This window comes from Canis lupus, chromosome 16, assembly GCF_011100685.1.
Source record: "Canis lupus familiaris isolate Mischka breed German Shepherd chromosome 16, alternate assembly UU_Cfam_GSD_1.0, whole genome shotgun sequence".
NCBI classification, from domain to species: domain Eukaryota; kingdom Metazoa; phylum Chordata; class Mammalia; order Carnivora; family Canidae; genus Canis; species Canis lupus.
Genome location: NC_049237.1, coordinates 37,211,010 through 37,231,113, shown reverse-complemented (window position 1 = coordinate 37,231,113; position 20,104 = coordinate 37,211,010). Strand labels below are relative to the sequence as shown.

General features: G+C 39.0%; 1 long non-coding RNA gene across 1 annotated transcript in view; it reads left to right on the top strand.

Annotated features, from left to right (window-relative positions):
* Positions 1-20,104, top strand: part of LOC111090319 — a 92,580-nt gene that overhangs the window by 207 nt on the left and 72,269 nt on the right. Inside the window, exon 2 of the long non-coding RNA XR_005371571.1 lies at positions 1,246-1,373. This is a non-coding gene — a long non-coding RNA (uncharacterized LOC111090319). The remainder of the gene's footprint in view (positions 1-1,245; positions 1,374-20,104) is intronic.

Genomic DNA, 20,104 nt, shown 5'->3' with positions numbered 1-20,104 from the left:
GGGAAGGGAACCTTTGCCTGGGCATCTTTAGCACCATGTCCAGGATAATCAAATTGACCTTCCCTTTTTCTTCCTTTTGCATTTAAAAGGGGAAGAGAAAATCAGGAGTCTGATTTTACATGTTCTTCTTGAGCTGGATGCCAGCCCACTGAAGTGCCACTGCTCATTTTTATTTCTATTCAATGGAGCTACAATTGCAATACGTCCTTGAGTGCAAGATATGTACTGGATACTGTGATGTTCCTTGCCATCTTCTAGCAGTGCCGTGGGGGACAAGGCACACCTAAATCAGTATAGTGACTTACACACAGTGGAGGCCTAATAAATATTTGTCAAGTTAATGGGGTCTCAACAAACTGTGATTTTTAAAAAGTGCCCTGTTTTAAAATCTGTGGGAAAGCATGAGGGAAATCAGTTATAGGTGACGTGGTCAGGGAAGGCATCCTGGAGGGGGCGACCTCTGCAGACTTTTAACAGGGAGAACCCGCCAAGGAATGGAAGAAAGTCTGTTTACTATATTTTTGAGATATGTCAGAGGCAGAGGCTCTTAACATTTTGTGGGTAATAGGCTCATAGAAAAATCTGAGAGACGCGTTGGAGCTCTCCCATATAAAAAAACAAATGTAAAAAGATTTGCATACATTTTCTGGGATTTCACAGACTGGCTAAAGCATATCTATGAATCCCTAGAGGTCTGTGGACTTGAGTTACCGTTTCATTGTTTGGAGGCAGGGAGAAAAATAAAGTGATTATTCTATTCGAGGCCATCATAAGAGGCATTCCCATGGCCACCAACAGCCTTTGGGTTGAGGAAATAGAAAAGTGGGCTATAAAATAAATTTACACAATAGAGAAGCAGGGCACTCCCTCCCTTGAAGCTTGGGCATAGCACTTGTGTTCTTTTGGTACCTGAGAATTTCACTTTCATCTCTCAGCAAAAAGATAAACTAAAATATGACTGTCAAACACTGGCAGTTACAGATGTTGGGGGTGGGGGGTGGGGCGGGTGTTGTATTATGATCTCCTTATTTGTGATGTTGGACAATTTTCATGAAAAAAAATCTTTAATTTTGTCTCTCCAGTGGACATAACCAGTTCTATGACATTTCTTAATTTGGCATGTTAAAACAGAAATTTTTTATTAAAAGTGTTTTTTTAAAGAAATAATACAAGTATGCCAGTGGTGCCCCATGTAAGATTCCAGGAGTCTCACTTTATCCACATTTTCACTTTCCATGGTCTTAGTTACCTGGCCATCAAATGCAATCTGGAAGCAGGTGCTCCTCCTTCTGACCCATCAGAACATCAGAGGTCACCTGATGCTGCTTTGTGGTGATGGGGCCATTTTATCATCTCACATCATCATATAAAGGGTGAGTACAGGACAATAAAATATCTTGAGAGATGGACACCACTATCACATAACTTCTATTACAGTATATTGTTATAATTGTTCCATTTTATCATTAGTGTTGTTATTCTCTTTGAATAACAGAGATCCCTTTGTGGTATCCACTGAGGGTCTTGGGAGGTATCCCCTGTTGACAAGGGAGACAATGGTATTATTAATAAGTAGAGTCTATATAAAAACAATAGGTCTTGGGATCTCTGGGTGGCTCAGCAGTTTAGTGCCTGCCTTCAGCCCAGGGCATGATCCTGGAGTCCCAGAATCGAGTCCCGCTTCAGGCTCCCTGCATGGGGCCTGCTTCTCCCTCTGCCTGTGTCTCTGCCTCTCTCTCTCTCTCTCTGTGTCTCATGAATAAATAAATAAAATCTTAAAAAAAAAAGAAACAATAGGTCCTCTCTTACAGTTAATTATGAAGTGTGCTGGTGATGGTCTCAACAGAAGTTAAATCACTGTGGAACATTTAAGAAGTATTCTGTTTCTTTCTAAATTTACACTTCATTTTATATTTCCCTTATATATATATTTATATATTATATTCTACTTATATTAGTGAATATATTATATGTACTAATTGTAAATATATAAAATGTGTCATATTGAAAATATAACATGAATATATATAATATTGTATGTGTTATATATTATTACATAATGTTATTATATATGATTATTATTATGTAGCTTAATCAACTCAGTTCCTTTGTTAATTAACTCTGGGTCTTGCATGTGCCTCTTGAGCAGATGGCAGGCCAAGGTTCTCTGAGTATCTTCCCTGAGCCCTTTGGAGAAAGGCAGTGACAGTGGTTCCTCACACTGAGGTACCATACTTACCATCACATGACTCACCGAACAAAGGATTTGTGCCCATCAAAAGGAGCTATCTGTGGCCTATAAGGCAGTGGCTGGAAGCATGCTGTCAGGTAGATATATCCTGTGTAGAGGATGAGACCTGATGAGTTCGTTTCCTAAGTGTCTTAGAGGCAAGGCCTGGGTTTGTTTAAACCCAGACAGTGAGAGCCCTAGAGCCTGTGTTCTTTTTTTTTTTTTTTTTTTTAAGATTTTATTTATTTATTCATGAGAGACAGAGAGAGGCAGAGACATAAGAAGAGGGAGAAGCAGGCTTCCTGCAGGGAGCCTAATGTGGGACTGGATCCCCGGACCAGGATCATGCCCTGAGCCAAAGGCAGACACTCAATCACTGAGCCACCCAGGTACCCTTCTAGAGCCTGTGTTCTTAACCACTCTTGTTCACTGCCCCAAGAGAGGCAAAGACAGAGTTAAACTGAGCCAAGCACATGACTGAGTTACACTGGAGGGTCAATGAATGCCTTGACAACTGAGGAACTCACCCTACTGTACTACCCAGGGCTGGGTTTCCATATTAACCTTCCAGGACCTTCTGAGTTGCTTATGGCTGTGGAGACCACTGCTTATTCTTCCTTACTTTCTCATGGAGCTTCATAAGTAAATAATATCAGTGTAGATAACTTGAATAAGCACAACTGTGTGATAGCATACTGGTCACCTATAACACCATCATGACAGGAGGGAGAGCTTTAAGTATTCTGTTCATGGCTCTTTTTTTTTTTTTTTTTTTTTAAGGCTCTTCTTTCCTCCTACTAAAAACAGAAGATTCCTTCTTGAGATGTTATTTGAAATCAAATTTCTGCAAATCAAATCACATTTTTTAACTGAATTTTTTCTTTTAGTGAAGTAAATCTTTTTCCACAAAAAATAGCATTTGTGTTCTGTGAACCATTTTGAAAATTATATCTAGAGTTTAGCTGTTATTATTTTTCACCATTTGTTTAATGGAAATATGGGAGGAAATATAATCAATAAATACTAAAATCAAATTATTTCATGTTACTTCTGCTTGAGATCCAATACCAGCTCTCCACTGCTTTCTAAATACCACGAATCCGGTAGCCTACGGCACAGTGCCCGTCACAGCCTGGCCCCAGCCTCTCTGGAGATTTCTCCAGCTTATACAGCCCTCCATTCCACACCTCTAGTTTCTTGAGTTATTACATTTATGTACAAATTCACATAAGCTATTTTCCTAGAGCTTGTAACTACTTATTTATTTGGTTCTCATTGCCTGTCACAGTTCTTGGCATTTAGTTAGAGCTTAATGCATATATTTGAATTAATTAATTTTCATATATTGCCATAAGCCTCAAGCTATGCTGCATGATACTTATATAACTATTTTATTCCTTTCAACTCTGGCTGTCTACTACATAAAAAAAACCCTGGTCTGAGTACTGGCTATTAACCACTTGGGTGCTTATCTATTATTACTATAATAGACACTTAAAAAAAAAACATAGCTGTGTTCTTTCCTTCATTTGTCTTCCTTTCAAAGTCTTTCCATATTTTTTAGTGATTTTAACTGGTTTAGCATGATAATATCTTGGTGCATAAGAAAATGGGACTTCTCAACAAGTGGAATTGTAAACTAAGGTGAGATTAGCTACAGATTACAGGAAGAAATTGTGAGGTGCTCCCAAAATGATCATTGTAGGAGACTGGAGATAAAACAGTCTGACAACAGGGATAGAAAAGGCTCAAGCTTTGTGACCTCATTGGTTTTAAAGGATTCCCCATAATAAAGCAGTCAGACTGGCCTAGGGATCAAGGAGCTCATAGCTGTTGATACTATAAATCAGCACATTCTAGGAACAGAAGCACTAACCACATACAGTCCTTGGCATTCGGGGTGAGCATGGGCTGGGCTTCCATATGCCCTTCACCTAAGTCCTAAACCGTTTATTTCTCCAGCCACTCTGGTGCCAACAGAGTCTGGAGCTACTGCCTTTATCCAAAGAACTGGTCTTCTCCAGACCTATGAAGCCTTCAAGACCTCCTTGGGGTAAATAGTGAATTTCCCACCATGGAGGATTTCTTATAGGGTTTTATGGGCATTCTGTCTTGTGAACTACATTAAAAATAGCCCTGCCAAAAACTGCAATACTTCTCAAGTACCTGTCCTTGGTTCTCTGCTTTTCTGTCTCCATAATCTTTCCCTGGACAGCTTCAGTCACCTTTATAGCTGCAAGCAGAGTTTCTGTGTAGATGAATAAAAGAAATCTATGCCTCTAAGCTGGTCTCATATACCTCCAGATCCACATTGCTAGCATCCTCCTCAAAATCTTTTAGCTTTTACCTGGAATTAATCTCTCTGTCCTGAGAATTTAGCAGTCTTTATCTATATCCCATTTGTGACACTTACCACTAATTTTTTAAAAGATTTTATTTATTTATTCATGAGAGACACAGAAAGAGAGAAAGAGGCAGAGACACAGGCAGAGGGAGAAGCAGGCTCCATGCAGGGAGCCCGATGTGGGACTTGATCCGGGGTCTCCAGGATCACGCCCTGGGCTGCATGCGGCGCTAAACCACTGAGCCACCCAGGGATCCCCATCACTAATTTTTTAAAAGGGTATTTGTTCATTTATTTATTCAACAGATATTCATTGAACATTTATTATATACCAACCACTGTGCTAAGAAAACAGTGGTGAGCAAAATGAATAAAATACCTACCCTCGCGGAACTTCTGGTCTAATGGGATGACTGCCATTAATCAAATAATTAGAAATATCACAAAGAAAATGTATAGTTTCCAATGGAAACAAATACCTGGAAGGAAGATTACAGAATGTCATCAAAACTCGTGGTCCCATCTCTCGCTAAGGGAACACTGGAGTAGGATCATCCTGTGCCCTCAGAGGCTAGCCCAGAGCCGTGACTATGGAGATGTTTAATAAGTTTTTGTTGAAGGAACATATACGTCTACTTCTGATGTATAAGTGCGTGACGCTTTCTCCATTGGATAAAATACCCAGCAGGTGCTTCCTCGGATTCTGATCTCGACACACTGCCACTTAGGCTATTTGTTTTTGACCCAGATCCAAGGGTCATGTATCTTCAAGTGTACCCTGTTTCTCTGCTGGCATGACAACATGTAAATTCTTGTGCTTCTAGCAGTGTTATCAAGAACATTCTTTACTGTTCTCACACTCACTAATAGTATGCTGTTCTTACCAGCACAAGCCCATTATCCTTCTTCCTTATAGTTCATAGTGTTTGCTGAGGCTGTAAAACAACAGTGTGTCTTTCGCGTCAGGGGGCAACTGTGTCATCCTTCACTATCCTTTGTCATTTGCCTACTTCCTCTCCATCTCTGCAGTGACTGGGGTATTACTTCTGCATCCTTCTTCTAATTTCTGCCTTGTTGCTCTTTCATGATCTTCTATATGTGCTCTTGTAATATTTGGAGTCAGCTTTTAGCTGGAACAGCGAGTGACATGTCTCCTGGTCTCTCTCTCTCTCTCTCTTTTTCACTGTGCTGTTACATAATTCTTTTGCAAGAAGCATTCTCAGACACAGAATCTCAGGTATGATTTTTATTTTTCTTTTGTATGTGTTGTTTGTTTTTGGCTTGAAGAGGACAGGGAATGGGAAGGATGACCTTTTTTGTCACGGTAGGGAAAGAAAGCCTGTAAAAAATAAATTCCAACAACAAAGAACGTGTTATATTTAAAAATGGAGTATCTGGCATGTAGAGAAAATACAGAGCCATAATTTTGAAGGCAATTTAATGAACTGGAAACATAATATTAGGTGAAAAAGCATACTGATCACTATTTTGTGAATATTGCATATTTACATATACATATGGGGAAAATACTGAGCATGTTTATGGAAGTGTTAATAGTGGTTTCCTCTGGGTGATGGAGTTTTCATTTTTATACTCTTCTATACATTTTTAAAAGATTTTATTTATTTATTTATTTTACAGAGAGAGAGAGAAATCACAAGCAGAGGGGAGCCCAAGGCAGGGCTTGATCCCAGGACCCTGGTATCACCACCAGAGCCCAAGGCAGATGCTTAACCGACTGAGCCACCCAGGCACCCACCCCTCTTCTATACATTTTTTTTTAAGAGAAAGTGATTATATGCAGCTTCAGAGTAAAACATACTCCTATTTGTAGCCACAACTCTGTCCTCGTGGATTTTATTGTTTCCCTGCTGTTACCAATCAAGTGTGTGAGAAGCAATATCAACATGTGGAAAGCCGTCTTGTTCCTTTTCTTTAATATTATTTTAAATTCTCAAGTGCAGTAACACAAGCAAGCCTAATTGTTTTAAATATAAAGTTCACAATTACCACAGCATTCACTTACAAAAAGCTACTCATGAGGACATCAAAGACACAGCCATGTGTGCGCCATCTTGTACTGTAGCGCAATTACTTGTCGTGCTCCACCCTGTTTGTCAGGTAAAGTGAAATGTCAGCTCCCTTGCTAAGTATCTTGATTGCATCTACCTATTGGTAATGGTAATCTTGAGCTTATATGAGAGTCACTTCTAGGAAAAATGGAGTAGATTCTCTGTGTGTATGTGCACTTTGTGTGTGTATGTGTGTGTGTTCCTAGGGATTTGATTGGGGGAAAACGAAAGGTGACTTTTGATGTGGTTGTTTTTATTTTTCTTTGATGAGATTTTTGGAACCTTTGGGAGTACAACTTCTGAAAAAATTAGAATAAATTAGCATTTAAGATTAGGTACTGATGTATCTTACCAAAAGTTAACTTACTGTAAAATAGCTTCAGAAAACTATGCAATAATAAAATTTCGTTAGAAAACTATTTGCAATTGTCAAAGTATAATTATCATCTCCTGAGAACAAGCATGACAATAATACTACTCTACCACAATCCTAGTAAAAACCAGAGTTCTTTGACCCTGATCTGAAAGAAGATCTCTGAATCTTAAATTATTTACCTGAAGAGTGAGAGTTAACAAATCAGGAGAAAATGCCTTTCTAAGGGGAAGATTGCAGGTGAAATGGCCCAGAGGTTAAGTCACTGCCAACCGGCAGATGGGGAAAGTCCTATGCCCATATGTTTTCTATTATTGCAGGAGAAAATGCACCATTCATTTTCAACAGTGGCTCTTTCATTCCCCAAGGCAGAAGCTTTTCCACCCTAACTATTCTGGCCACATACATGCAAATATAATGTGATATAGGTAAACTTCCCTCATGAGCTCAATTCTTTCTTATCAGAAATCAAATTAGTATAACCTGAAGAGAACAATGTAAAAGAAATTTCAAGCACAATTTTCTATATCCAAATGGAATATATGTTAAAAGAATTTTCTTCACGTAAGAGTTAACTTGACTGAAGAAATGTTCCTCCAAAAGAGAAAGCCATCTTGCATGGAAATAAAAATGAACTAAATGAACTTTTTTTTTTCAAAAATTCAATTTATACCTAAATTCATAAATTATAATATATGTATAAATTCAGTGTATTAAAGCTCCAGCTTTGAAGAAAATCTGAAATGGCTTGACGTTCTAGAATTCTATACCTTTGATTGTCACGGTCACGTTCAACTCTTAGTGAAAATTTACATTAGAATTTATTTGGAATTATTCCAGCACATATTGATTCAGGATCCAGGTGCATGGTAGAGAAAGAATGGGGAAAACAAGGATTTGAATTGGTATTTTAGCTATTTACTATTGAGCTATTACTAAAAGAGAAAAAGATTCTCAAAGCAAACAAAACAAAACAAAACTATTTGCTTCTTAGGAGATTAATTTTTAATGTTGCTGGCCAATTATTCTAACACAAGAGTAAAGCAAAGAGTTTCCTTAGTGAAGTCTTCTGGTCTTTATGAGAAAATAGCATAAATGAATCACATCGTGTTAATAAAGCAATTATGTGTGCATGCAAAGTTTAAAAGATGTAAGGGATTTTTGAGATAATAGCATGTGAAAGTAACAAATGTTTAAAAATATCTGAAAATTTAGAATTATATGAAAAACAAAACAAAATCCATAATTGCACCAGTTAAAGACATCATTATTAACATTTGGTGCATTTCCTTCCTGTGTGCCTCTGTCCATCTAATATTTTTAAAATCAAAAGTAGGATGATATATTTATTTTTGCTTTTAATTTTATCTTTGTGCAACATATGCATTCTGTTAAGTAATCTCCAAAAACATTGATTTTTAACATCATCATCATATTTCACTTTTAAAATAGAAATCATGAACCCGGTGGTGGACACAATATAATGATGCATTAACTCATGTAATCCACAGGAGAGCCCGAGGCAGCATTATTCTTATTATGGTTACCATCCTTCTTTTGTTTGTTTACAAATGAGGAAACTGAGGTAAGGGAGGGTGAGTAACTCACTCAAAGCTAATGTGAGTGATACAAATAAAATGTCAAAAACTTTTTTTTAGCTTGTCAAGTGATCAAGTGACTTCTTTCAGAAGCCTTATTGAATAAATCACCAAGACTTGATATCCAGGTTATGGGATCAGCTCCCCTGGAGCTCTGCATTGAGAATGGAGCCTCCTTTGAATTCTCTCTCCCCCCCTCTGTCTGCCCCTCCCCACCCCCACCAGGTGCATTCTCTCTCTCTCTCTCTCTCTCTCAAACAAACAAACAAACAAACAAAAATCACCATGACAGCTATGTGAATTGCATCTTCCCTCAGAGAACAAGTATTAGTCTCTGGTCAACATCTTCCATTTTCTTTTTCACAGCTCTGAGTTTTAAAAGGGCAATACATTTGTTTCTGTGTTTGGGAAATATGATGACCCTACCTTAAAATTATACATGGAAACCCAGAAAATACTATATCTGTTTTTTTTTATAGTAATATGGCATGAATTATAAACTGAAACTATATAAGATGCTGTTCTGTATTTTGGCACTTACCATACGTTACACTGTTTTATTCTCATTATATGTAAGTCCTGATCCCTGCCTGAATTGTCAACCCCTTCAGTAGATTATATCATTTCTTGCACTTCATAATCTAGCACTTCTTGCAAAAGAGTTATTCAACATTTGCTTGCAATATACAGGATGGTGATTCCGTTGAGTGTACGAGTTCTTAAATACTAAATACTTTTTAAAAAAAAGATTTTATTTATTTCTTTGAGAGAGAGAGTGAGTGAGAGAGAGCACAAGCCGAGGAAGAGGCAGAGGGAAAGGGAGAAGCAGACTTCCCACTGAGCAGGGAGCCCAATGCAGAGCTTGACCCCAGGACCTAGGACCATGACCTAAGCTAAAGGCAGATGCTTAGCTGACTGAGCCTCCCAGATGCTCCTCAAATAGTAAATTCTTAAATGCTAAACAGTAGTTCCCTTATATGAATTAGCCTTTATAGATAATATTGAGTCTAGCAGAGATAATGCTTTGTGATCAACAAACCAGGTCCATTTACCTGCTTGGCATATGGGGAGATTGCACAGCCCTGTCTTCTTTTCTATTAAGTGCAACCATGTCCCTGTGACTTAATTCTGGCCAAAAGAATGTGGACAGAAGTGATGTATGCCTTTCCAGAGTTGCTCCTCCTCTGTGATATGACCTCTCTCTCTCTGTCTCTCTCACATATGCACACATACACACACATATACACATGCAGAATTCACATGGAGAACAGAACTCCTAGAATGATTGGTCCATGAATCTCCATGCAAATACTAAACTTGATTGTGAGATTTGGGGCGTGTTTGTTACAGCATCTAAAATCCTATCATGTTCACTGTGTATTGAATTGCAATGATGCACTAGGCCAGTATATGATCTCCTACCATGTTGTTCTTCCCTTTCCTCCTACTCTTTCTTCAACCTGAGGTTCCCTTTATCCATGTCCTTACCTATTAAAACCCTACACATGACTCAGCACAAATGTCCCTTGTTTGAAGCTCTGTCTCATATCAGAGGCAGAATAGTCTTACTAAACTGTCACAGAGCTTTTTTCTTTAATTTTTTTTTTTTTTTTTTTTTACTTATTTATGATAGTCACAGAGAGAGAGAGAGAGGCAGAGACACAGGCAGAGGGAGAAGCAGGCTCCATGCACCGGGAGCCTGATGTGGGATTCGATCCCAGGTCTCCAGGATCGCACCCTGGGCCAAAGGCAGGCTCCAAACCGCTGCGCCACCCAGGGATCCCTGTCACAGAGCTTTGTTACCTTGCTGTATGCTCCTAGCTGAGTGCTGGTCACCATTGTATCCCTAGTGCTTTGCCCCCAAAAGTGCTTTGCTTTTATTGGCTCCCAATAAGACCTGTCAACAAACGAATGGATGGATGGAGGAATAGATGAGTGGATTTCATTGCTTCCACAGGTTTGATAAATTCTTTGTGTGTAGGATCATGGCTCATTTATCTTCCTACTTCCCAGTGACAGGCATAGAACTTGGCACTTGGGAGGCACTTAGAAAATGTTTGTGGAATGGTTAATGCACCGTTGACAATGATGGAGGTGCAATTTTTTTTTCTTAGAATAGCTGTTCAACAGAGTTCTAGAATTCTTCAAATATTTAATAGCTTTCACAGATGGGAAATCTATCACTATATTTGACCCAAATTTCTCCACTGGCAATCTCAAGTCTTCCATGATTCTCAGTTACCCTATGCTCACAGCACTTTTGAGCAGAAGGAAGTTCAGTTCCCATAAGCTATTTCTGTCTGATTGATGTATTTACAGAAGAGATGGTAATGATTCAACTGCTCTAAATCAATACGACTGCATGATTTCAGGAAAGACAGGGTTTTTACAGCCTTCTAGCATATATTCCTTTTCCTGTGTGGTTTCTATAATTGATCACTGATTCATGCTCTTATGGAGGTGGAAAAATGGGGATATAATTATTGGGAGAAATTAAGAAGGTGGCAATAGGTGAGTCTGACTCTTCCTGAAGGCTCAGTAACTAGTCCTGTAAATAGAAAAGAAAATACAAAGTACCTTCCAATGATAAAATCAAGAAATATGTGTCTTGTAAGTAAGGTGATAAAAATTTTGTGGAATTAATCATGAAAAATATAGTCAATATCCAAAGTATAAACACCATCTGATTTCAGACAACATAACTGAGTCTTGAGGATGCCCACCATGGCCATTGCTGTGTTGATCAGCTCCAAATTATGCCCTGAAATGTGAAAATATTTATTTATTGAAAAAGTGAAATAAACTTTTACATTTTAGTGGCACAACGAGTATCCAAGTATATTTTGGTAAAAATTTACAATAAGGAAGATACGCTGGGGAAAAAAGGCCCTTTCCCAACCACCTTCTCACTTCATACACTCTTCTTCCCTGAAGTAACCTGGGGTAAGGTGCATGTTGTCCACCTGGACTTCTGTGCAATTGCCAACGCACATTTGCCTCCGCAGATGTGATGGGGAGCAGTTCTCCCCTAAATGTCGTCTGCCTGCATGTATCATTCTGCAACTCGTTTTATCTGTTCTGCAACTGGGTCTTGAAAACTCTTTGAAATCTAGACACACAGCTTTGCCACGTTCTTTTTAACTGCTGCTGTGGCATTCATCATGTGGATATAGAATGTTTTATTTAACTGTCTTTCTATTGAGAGAGATTTACATTATCTCTGAATTTATCATGATGAACTGCCATAATTAAAATAATTGCATTTGTCTGTTTGTGCACATGTATGAGTATCCCTGCAGGTTGGAAGGTGAAAAATGGAGCATCTCTATAAATATCAGAGGATACTTATAGTACATTTAAAATTTTGGTGAGTGTTCCTCACTGCCCTTCCACAAAACCCCCACCTACTTATTGTCCCAACTACAGTGTGTCAGAGTACTCCCTTGTCAATTTTGGACAATTTTATATATATATATATATATATATATATATATATTTTTTTTTTTTTTTGCCCATTTTCTAGATTTGGAAAAAACCTCATTGTTCCTTTAATTTGCATTCCTCTAATTGTTAAGGAGGTTGAACAACTTTTGCCATCTATAGTTCTTTTTGTGACTTCCTCATTTCACTTAATCTGATTTCACTGGGTTGGGTTTATTTTTCTCATTGATTTAAAAGAGACTGTGAATTCTAGATAATCCTTTGTTTGCTATAAATGTTGCAAATATTTTCTCCTAGTCAGTTACAAGTCTTTTTGTTTGTGTATCTTTGGTCATTTAACAGCTTTACATTTTTAGAGAGTGAAAACTATCAGTCTTTTGAGCAATGGCTTCTGAGATTTGTATTTTGCTTATAAAATCTTTCTCCTTCCCACGATTATAAAACTATTTGCCTATATTTTCCTATAATGCCTCTTTGTCATTGTTGTTGTTGCTGTTACAGTGTGAGATAAGGATCATAGTCAACACAGGGGAATGTCTCACTGAATGAGCATTCCACCCTCCTTCTAGATTTCCATATAACAAGGGTTTGGGGATGTGAGTCTGGTTCTGCTGATAGGAGGTACTAACAAAAGATTTGTATTTGAACTGAGTTATTTAGAGAGAGAGGGGAAGAAGTGCAGGAGCATTCCTTTGCAGGCTTGCATCCTGGCAGAGGCAGCAACTTCTGGAATCAGCAGTGATGGTGGTGGCTACTTCTAAGGAAGCAGATGGATTCCTGTTTAGGCAGCTTGCAGAGATGGCAAAGGGGTGTGGTTCTGAGCAACAGCTGTGGTCCTAGCTTCCTGATCCTGCAGCCTCTTCTTGTAGATCACACATCAGATCCCTTGGCTGTTTAGTTCTGTGGTGTGGATTTGGTAGACATTCCTGGGAATGCAGCCTGGAATCTTTTTCTTCACTTATTCCCTGCAACATTTTGTGAACTCTACATCCTCCTTATTAAATTTTTTTAAAAAGCTGTATTTATTTATTTATTTTAGAGAGCATTTATTATATTTTTATTATTTAAAGATTTATTTATTTATTTTAAGAGCATGTGCACATATGCACACAAGTTGGGGGACGGGTAGAGGGAGAAGGAAAGAATTTCAAGCAGATTCCCCACTGAGCAAGGAGCCTGACATGGGGCTCCATCTCAGGATCCTGCATTCATGACCTGAGCTGAAATTAAGTGCCAGACACTTAACCAACTGACCCACCCAGGTACCCCCTAAATTCCTTTTACCTTAAGCTAGTTTGAGTAGATTTTATTGCCCAGAATTCAGAGCCTTAACCAAAACAAGATCTAACGCTATGCTTTTCTCCCAAATCTGTCCTGACTTTTGAGCACCCTTTTCTCTACTTATTTGAAATACCTCTATCATAATAAGTTCCCAAGATTACATTTTAAGGGTCAATTTCTGCAAGTTTCTTTGTTGTTCCATTCATCTATTGATCTGCTCTATACCCAACACTACACAGTTAAAATTGTTATAGTCTTATGTTTTAATAAAATTGAAAGGGAGTGCTCCGTTGGTTCTGACTCCCGTTTTCTGCTCAGGTCATGATCTCAGGGTCATGAGATTAAGCCCCAGGTGAGGCTCTGAGCCAAGCATGGAGCCTGCTTGAGATTCTCACTCTCTTTCCTCCCTGCCTCCTGGCTCCTATGCATGCCCCACCACCCTCTCTCTCTAAAGAAATTAAAATAAAATAAAATAATAAAATAAAATAAAATAAAATAAAATAAAATAAAATAGGGGATGTCCCTTTTCATTGATATACAACATACCACATTTGTCTTTGTTATGCATCCACATTTTCTTCTCCAAATGAATTTCAAAATTAATTGGTTGAGTTCCCTAAAATAAACCATTAGTATTATGATTTCATTGCCATTAATCTATATAGTAATTTACCATTAATTTATATATTCCTTTGAAATATAAAACAGTGGTTTTCAAACTTTCTGGTCTCTGGGGTTCCTTTAGAGTCTTAAAAATTAGAGGACTTCAGAGAGCTTTTGTTTATATGGGATATATCTATCAATATTTACTGTGTTAGAAATTAAAACAAAATTTAGAAGTATTTATTAATTTGTTAAAAATAACCAAATATAAAAAATTCATTAAATAACCAAATATAAAACATTTTATGATTCAATAAAAATAAGAGGTTTTATGTTTTAATATATATTACATGTTTATTATGAAAATAACTCATGTTTTTTGTACAACTCCTTGGAGCACCCCTCTTCTCAAGAGATGGGGTGCTGCCTGATTTATAAATTATTTAATAAAGCCAGTTAGGTCTCCAAATTTACTCAGTTGAATTTTGTGTTTTAACAATGTGGGCAGCCCAGGTGGCTCAGCGGTTTAGTGCCACCTTCGGCCCAGGGTGTGATTCTGGAGACCTGGGATCAAGTCCCACGTCGGGCTCCCTGCATGGAGCCTGCTTCTCCCTCTGCCTGTGTCTCTGCCTCTCTCTCTGTGTCTCTCACGAAAAAATAAATAAAATTTTTAAAAAATGCATTATGTTATGCTTTGGACAGTGACATTTGAAATTAGGAATTACAATTCTCTTTAACCCATTTGTGATTATATAGAAATAATGCAGAAAGTGAACCATGTGCTTTCTTGATAACCTGAAGGAAAATACACTACCTCTTCCCTTCATACCCCCCATTAGTACTTCCAGACATCTAAGTAGAGCTCAAGGCAGACAACAATAAATTCCCAACCTAAAAACGAGTAAAACAAAGTCTGCTTACATAAAATCTTTTTAAAAAAAACAAAAAAACTATATTTTCCAAAAAACAACAAAAAATAGTGACAAAAGCCATATTTTTTTACATATTTTAGAGATTTATTTATTTTGAGAGAACTAGGTAGGGGGGGCAGAGAGAGAGAGAGAATCCTGAGCAGACTCCCGCTGAACACTGAGCCCAAGGCAGGGCTCCATCTCGAGACCCTGAGATCATGACTTCAGCCAAAATCAAGAGTCAGGCACTTAACTGGCTGAGCCACCCAAGTGCCCCAATATTTTACATTTTTAAAAATCTATTTAGTGTCTGGCTTAATAAAAGAGAGTTGGATTATTGTATCTGTTTCTGCATCCAATCTGCTGTGATAATGCTATTTTGATTGAAGTGTTTAAAAAAACAATTGGGGGACGCCTGGGTGGCTCAGTGGTTGAACGCCTGCCTTCCGCCCAGGGCGTGATCCTGGAGTCCTGGGATCGAGTCCCGCATTGGGCTCCCTGTATGGAACCTGCATCTCCCTTTGCCTGTGTCTCTGCCTCTGTGTGTGTGTGTGTCTCTCACAAATAAATAAATATTTTAATATTTTAATATTTTTTAAATGGCCTCGCCCAGATACATAGTTGGGAAAGTGTTTTAATAACATTTTCAGATAAATGTGGGATATTTTTCTTTGATACTATACTACAACTTGATATGTCATAGTTTCATGAGGTTAGTAAAAATGTGGAATCTGAAATGTTATAAGTGGAAGTTTTATAGTCTAATTCATTAAAATCCATTGATCTGCCTTGCACCTTTAGCAGATTTTTATCCGTACATCTTGCAGCATGATGCATTGGTTGGTCATTTGGCAAGTATTATGGAGTTATGTTGGCCTTCCAAATATTAACACATTTCATTAAACAAAATTTAAAAATTGTACTCATTAATATCACCACCGATCTCACCAGAAAAGTCAAGTATTGCAAAGCTGACAATATCACTGTAGTGAATAAATGTTCTCCAAAATTTTAATTTCCCTTAAAAGCTTAAATTTTATCATGAGCAATAAACACTGTCAGTTGTGGGTTGTTTTGTGTTGTTGTTGTTTTTTTTTTTTTGAAGCAATAGGTCTACTTCATTTCATTTTTCAAGAAAATGTTTGCCAAATACCCAAGTCTGAAAAACCATAGTTTTCTACAATTTGTTTTTTCAAGTAGAAATCATGATCCATGAACAAAATAGATTATTTTAAAAAAAATCAGGGCTGCCTCGGTGGCTCAGCAGTTGGGTGTCTGCCTTCGGCTCAGGGCATGATCCTGGAGTCCCGAGATGTGGAGTCCCACATTGGGCTCCCTGCAGGGAGCCTGCTTCTCCCTCTGCCTGTGTCTCTGCCTCTCTCAATCTCTGTCTCTCATGAATAAATAAATAAAATCTTTAAACAAAATTTTTTTAAAGTCAAGCTTTGAGTTAATAGAGCTTTTTGGAGTTCAGAATCAAAGATAAGGAATTGTATATCTGAACGACATGTACTTAATTACTGATACCTACAGGTCTGAGCTCACATTCCGGGATTATCATAATGGACTGAATAATCAGTTTATTTTACAAATACATACTGAGCACCTGCCATGTACCAGACACTGTTGTTCTTGGTCCCAGGTACAACAAAACAAAGCTGTGAAGCTTAGATTTTAATGAGGTGAGGCAGATTATAAACATTTAAACAGATAAATATAATCCCAAGTAGTCTAAGAGCTATGAAGAAAACTGAAGCACAATACAGACATAAAAAATACTAGAGGTGTGGTGGAGGGGGTAGGGTGAGGTGGAAGAGGTGTGGCTGAAGGGGGAGGGGAGCTTTTTGTTTGTGGCGAAGCAGCATAGTTTTGGATGCATGTGCTTACCAGTTGAGTGATTATAGAAGTGGCAAAACTATGGCCTTTGGCTAGAGATCTGTGTGAAGTACGGCAGCGAGCAATGTAAGTATCTTAAGGACTACTCTGGGCACGGTGGACAGCAAGCGGTCTAGAAGTAGGCATGTTCTAGCATGTTGGAGAACTATGAAGCCAGAGGGGCTACAGCAGAAAGAGCAAGGAAGAGCATGGAAGGAGAGCCTGCTGCCAGACCAAGTCCCATAAGGACTTGGGATCCTATGCAAGCATGATGGCACACCATTTGTGATGGCATTGGGCAGGGTAGTGGCATGATAACGTTGGTGTTTAATAGAATTACTCTGGAATTTGAGTGGCAAATAGGGGAGTGTAATGGATCCTGGGGTCTGGTGCTCAATATCTCTCCCCACCTCTTTCTAAAGAACCTCCCTGGGGACATCTGGGTGGCTCAGTGGTTGAGCGTCTGCCTTTGGTTCAGGTCGTGATCCTGGGGTCCTGGGATCTAGTCCCACATCTGGCTCCCTGCATGGAGCCTGCTTCTCCCTCTGCCTATGTCTCTGCCTCTCTCATGATTAAATAAAATAAAATCTTTAAAAAAAAAAAAGGACCTCCACATCCTGCAGAGACTAGAAAGCTAAAAACCATATCTCCTGTGATAGAAGTTCTGCCAATCAGATGCATTTGCATGAGATCTAGTAAAGGTACAGGCCCTGAGCCATTTGGTTTTTCTATTTTCTGCTGGAAAGTCTCCTTTCCAGGAGAAGTGGCTTCTCCTGATCATGGTGGCTTTGTGTTTGTGGTAAAGCAGCATAGTCTGGGATGCCTGTGCTTACCAGTTGAGTGATTATAGAAGTGCCCAAAGCTCCCTTGGTAGCCTGGTTCTACAGTGGATCATCAAAGTTTTTATGGGGGCTCAAACTGGCATTTGTTTCTTCAGTCTTCTACTGATTCTACAAGCCATTAAAATGGCTTCTAGTAGATTTCTTTCTGCTACACCAATAAGATTAGATTCTGGTCTCCGCCTCAACATAGGGGGCCAACAGAGGAAAACAGAAGCCTAATTAGGAGGCAACTATTTATTCTTGCAAGAGAGATGATGGTGGGATGCTGCAGGTGAGGGTGATGAAAAGTGTTTAATTCAGAATATATTTTAGAGGTGGAGCCCCCAAGATTCTGATGGATCGGTTGCTCAGTGGAAAGAGATTGAGGATTGTCAAGGATGATTACAAAGCTTTTGAACCTGGGCAACTGAATTAAATGTGGTACTATTTTTTTTAATTACAAACTTTGGGGGTAGGCCAGGTTTGACGGGATAAAATATGGAATTTAATTATGGGCAAGTATAAAATGCCTATTCAATATTCGCATGGATATATAATAATAGACAGGTGAACACGAGAGATCAAAATTTATGGGAAAGGTTAAAACTGGAATATATAAATCTGGGAGTCATCAGTACACAAATACTATGGATGAGACTGCCTGTAGAGGAATGGTGGAGGGAAGAGAAGAGAAGAGAAGAGAAGAGAAGAGAAGAGAAGAGAAGAGAAGAGAAGAGAAGAGAAGAGAAGAGAAGAGAAGAGAAGAGAAGAGGAGGGGAGGGTGAGGACTATGTAGCAAAACTGAGCTCTAGACATTTGAAAGAGGAAGATGATTGAGCAAGAGAGAGAGAGAAGCAGCAGTGAGGTAGGCAGTGTCCATGCTCTCCAGCCAAAGACACCAGGAATATGCCCGTAACTGAACAAAGTTGAATTTATTACTTATTCCAGCAAGGGAAACACACCCCATATGGGGAACCATGGATGTCTCAATAGGAGTATTAGAAAGATTTGGGCTTGTATCAGGCGACTTTGGGGATTGAAACAGAACTTTTTGGTTTAGATGAGATGCTGTCAGGAAGGCAGGAGATTTCTATGACTGGATTTCTGCACAAATCTATGGAGAAGAAGGGAAGGGTAGAGCCAGGGCAAGGCTGTAATTGATACAGAAGCAGCAGTCCCTTGGAGTAACCAAGGTAGGGGGATGTTTGTTATTTTGTAGGTTTAGACAATGTTCACATGTTGGGCTCCATTAAGACAGCATTATGAAGCCATTTTGTTTTCTCGTTTTGATGCCTAGTGGTCACAGAGTGACCTTGTCTGAGGTTGATGTTCTAAAAAACTGTTTGTGTTTGAGAGGAGAACACCAGGGTGCAGCTGTGAATGCAGGGCCAGCCCCTAAACTGCACCGAGATCTGACTGTCAGCATCATCAGCCTCACTCCCAGATGCCCAGGGCTGCTTTTATCTTTCTCAGACGAAAGCCAGGAGAGTATGTTGTCAAAGCCAGGAGATCAAGATGATTCAAGAAGGGAAGGGCGGCCAATTCTTTAAAACACTGCCAAGAGATCTGGTTAGATGGAACTGAGAAGTTCCTCTCAGGCTTGGAAGTATTGAGTTTTTTGGCGACTTTGACAAGAATGTGGAAGGTTAACTAGATTGAAACTTGAAAAACAAGGGCGCCTGGGCGGCTCAGTGGTTGAGCGCTGCCTTTGGCTCAGGGCATGATCCTGGGATCTGGGATCAAGTCCTGCATCGGGCTCTCTGTGAGGAGCCTGCTTCTCCCTCTGCCTGTGACTCTGCCCCGCTCTCTCTCTGTCTCTGTCTCGAATGAATGAATGAATGAATAAATAAATAAATAAAGCTTAAAAAAAACTTTTAAAAAATCTGAGTTCTAGTTTCAGCTATTATTTTAAAACTAGCTATTTGACCTTGGCCAAGTCAATTTACTTTTCTGAATCTCAGCTTTCTGTTTGTAGGATGAAGAGGTTGACCTTGATGGTGACTAAATTCCTAGGGAGGATGGTGTGGTGTAGAGTTTTTACTGTAGAACAGTGGTTCTCAAATGACCATGAATCAGAATCACCTGGAGGACTTGGTATTTGGTTGATTTTTTTATTGATTGATTGATTGATTGATTTTAGAGAAAGATGGAGTGCATGCAAGTTGGGGGGGGGGGCGCAGAGGGAGAGGAAGAGAGAGAATCTGCAGCAGACTCCAAGCTGAGCACAGAGCCCAATGTGGGGCTTGATCTCACAACCCCAAGACCATGAGCTGAGCCGAAATCAAGAGTAGGACCCTTAACTGAGTGAGCCACCCAAGTACCCTTGGAGGGCTTGTTAGAGTACAGTTTGCTGGGTCCCACCCCCAGAGTTTTGATTCAATAAGTCTGAGGTAGGGACTGAGAATTTGCATTTTGAGCAAGTTCCGCCATGAGGGTGCTGTGATGGCAGCAGTGAACCACTGGTATTGACAAAAGAGAAATGGACTCTGGGATCATACAGATCTGGTATTAAATCCTATGTCTGATATCTTGAGGAAGTCACCAAAACTCTTGGA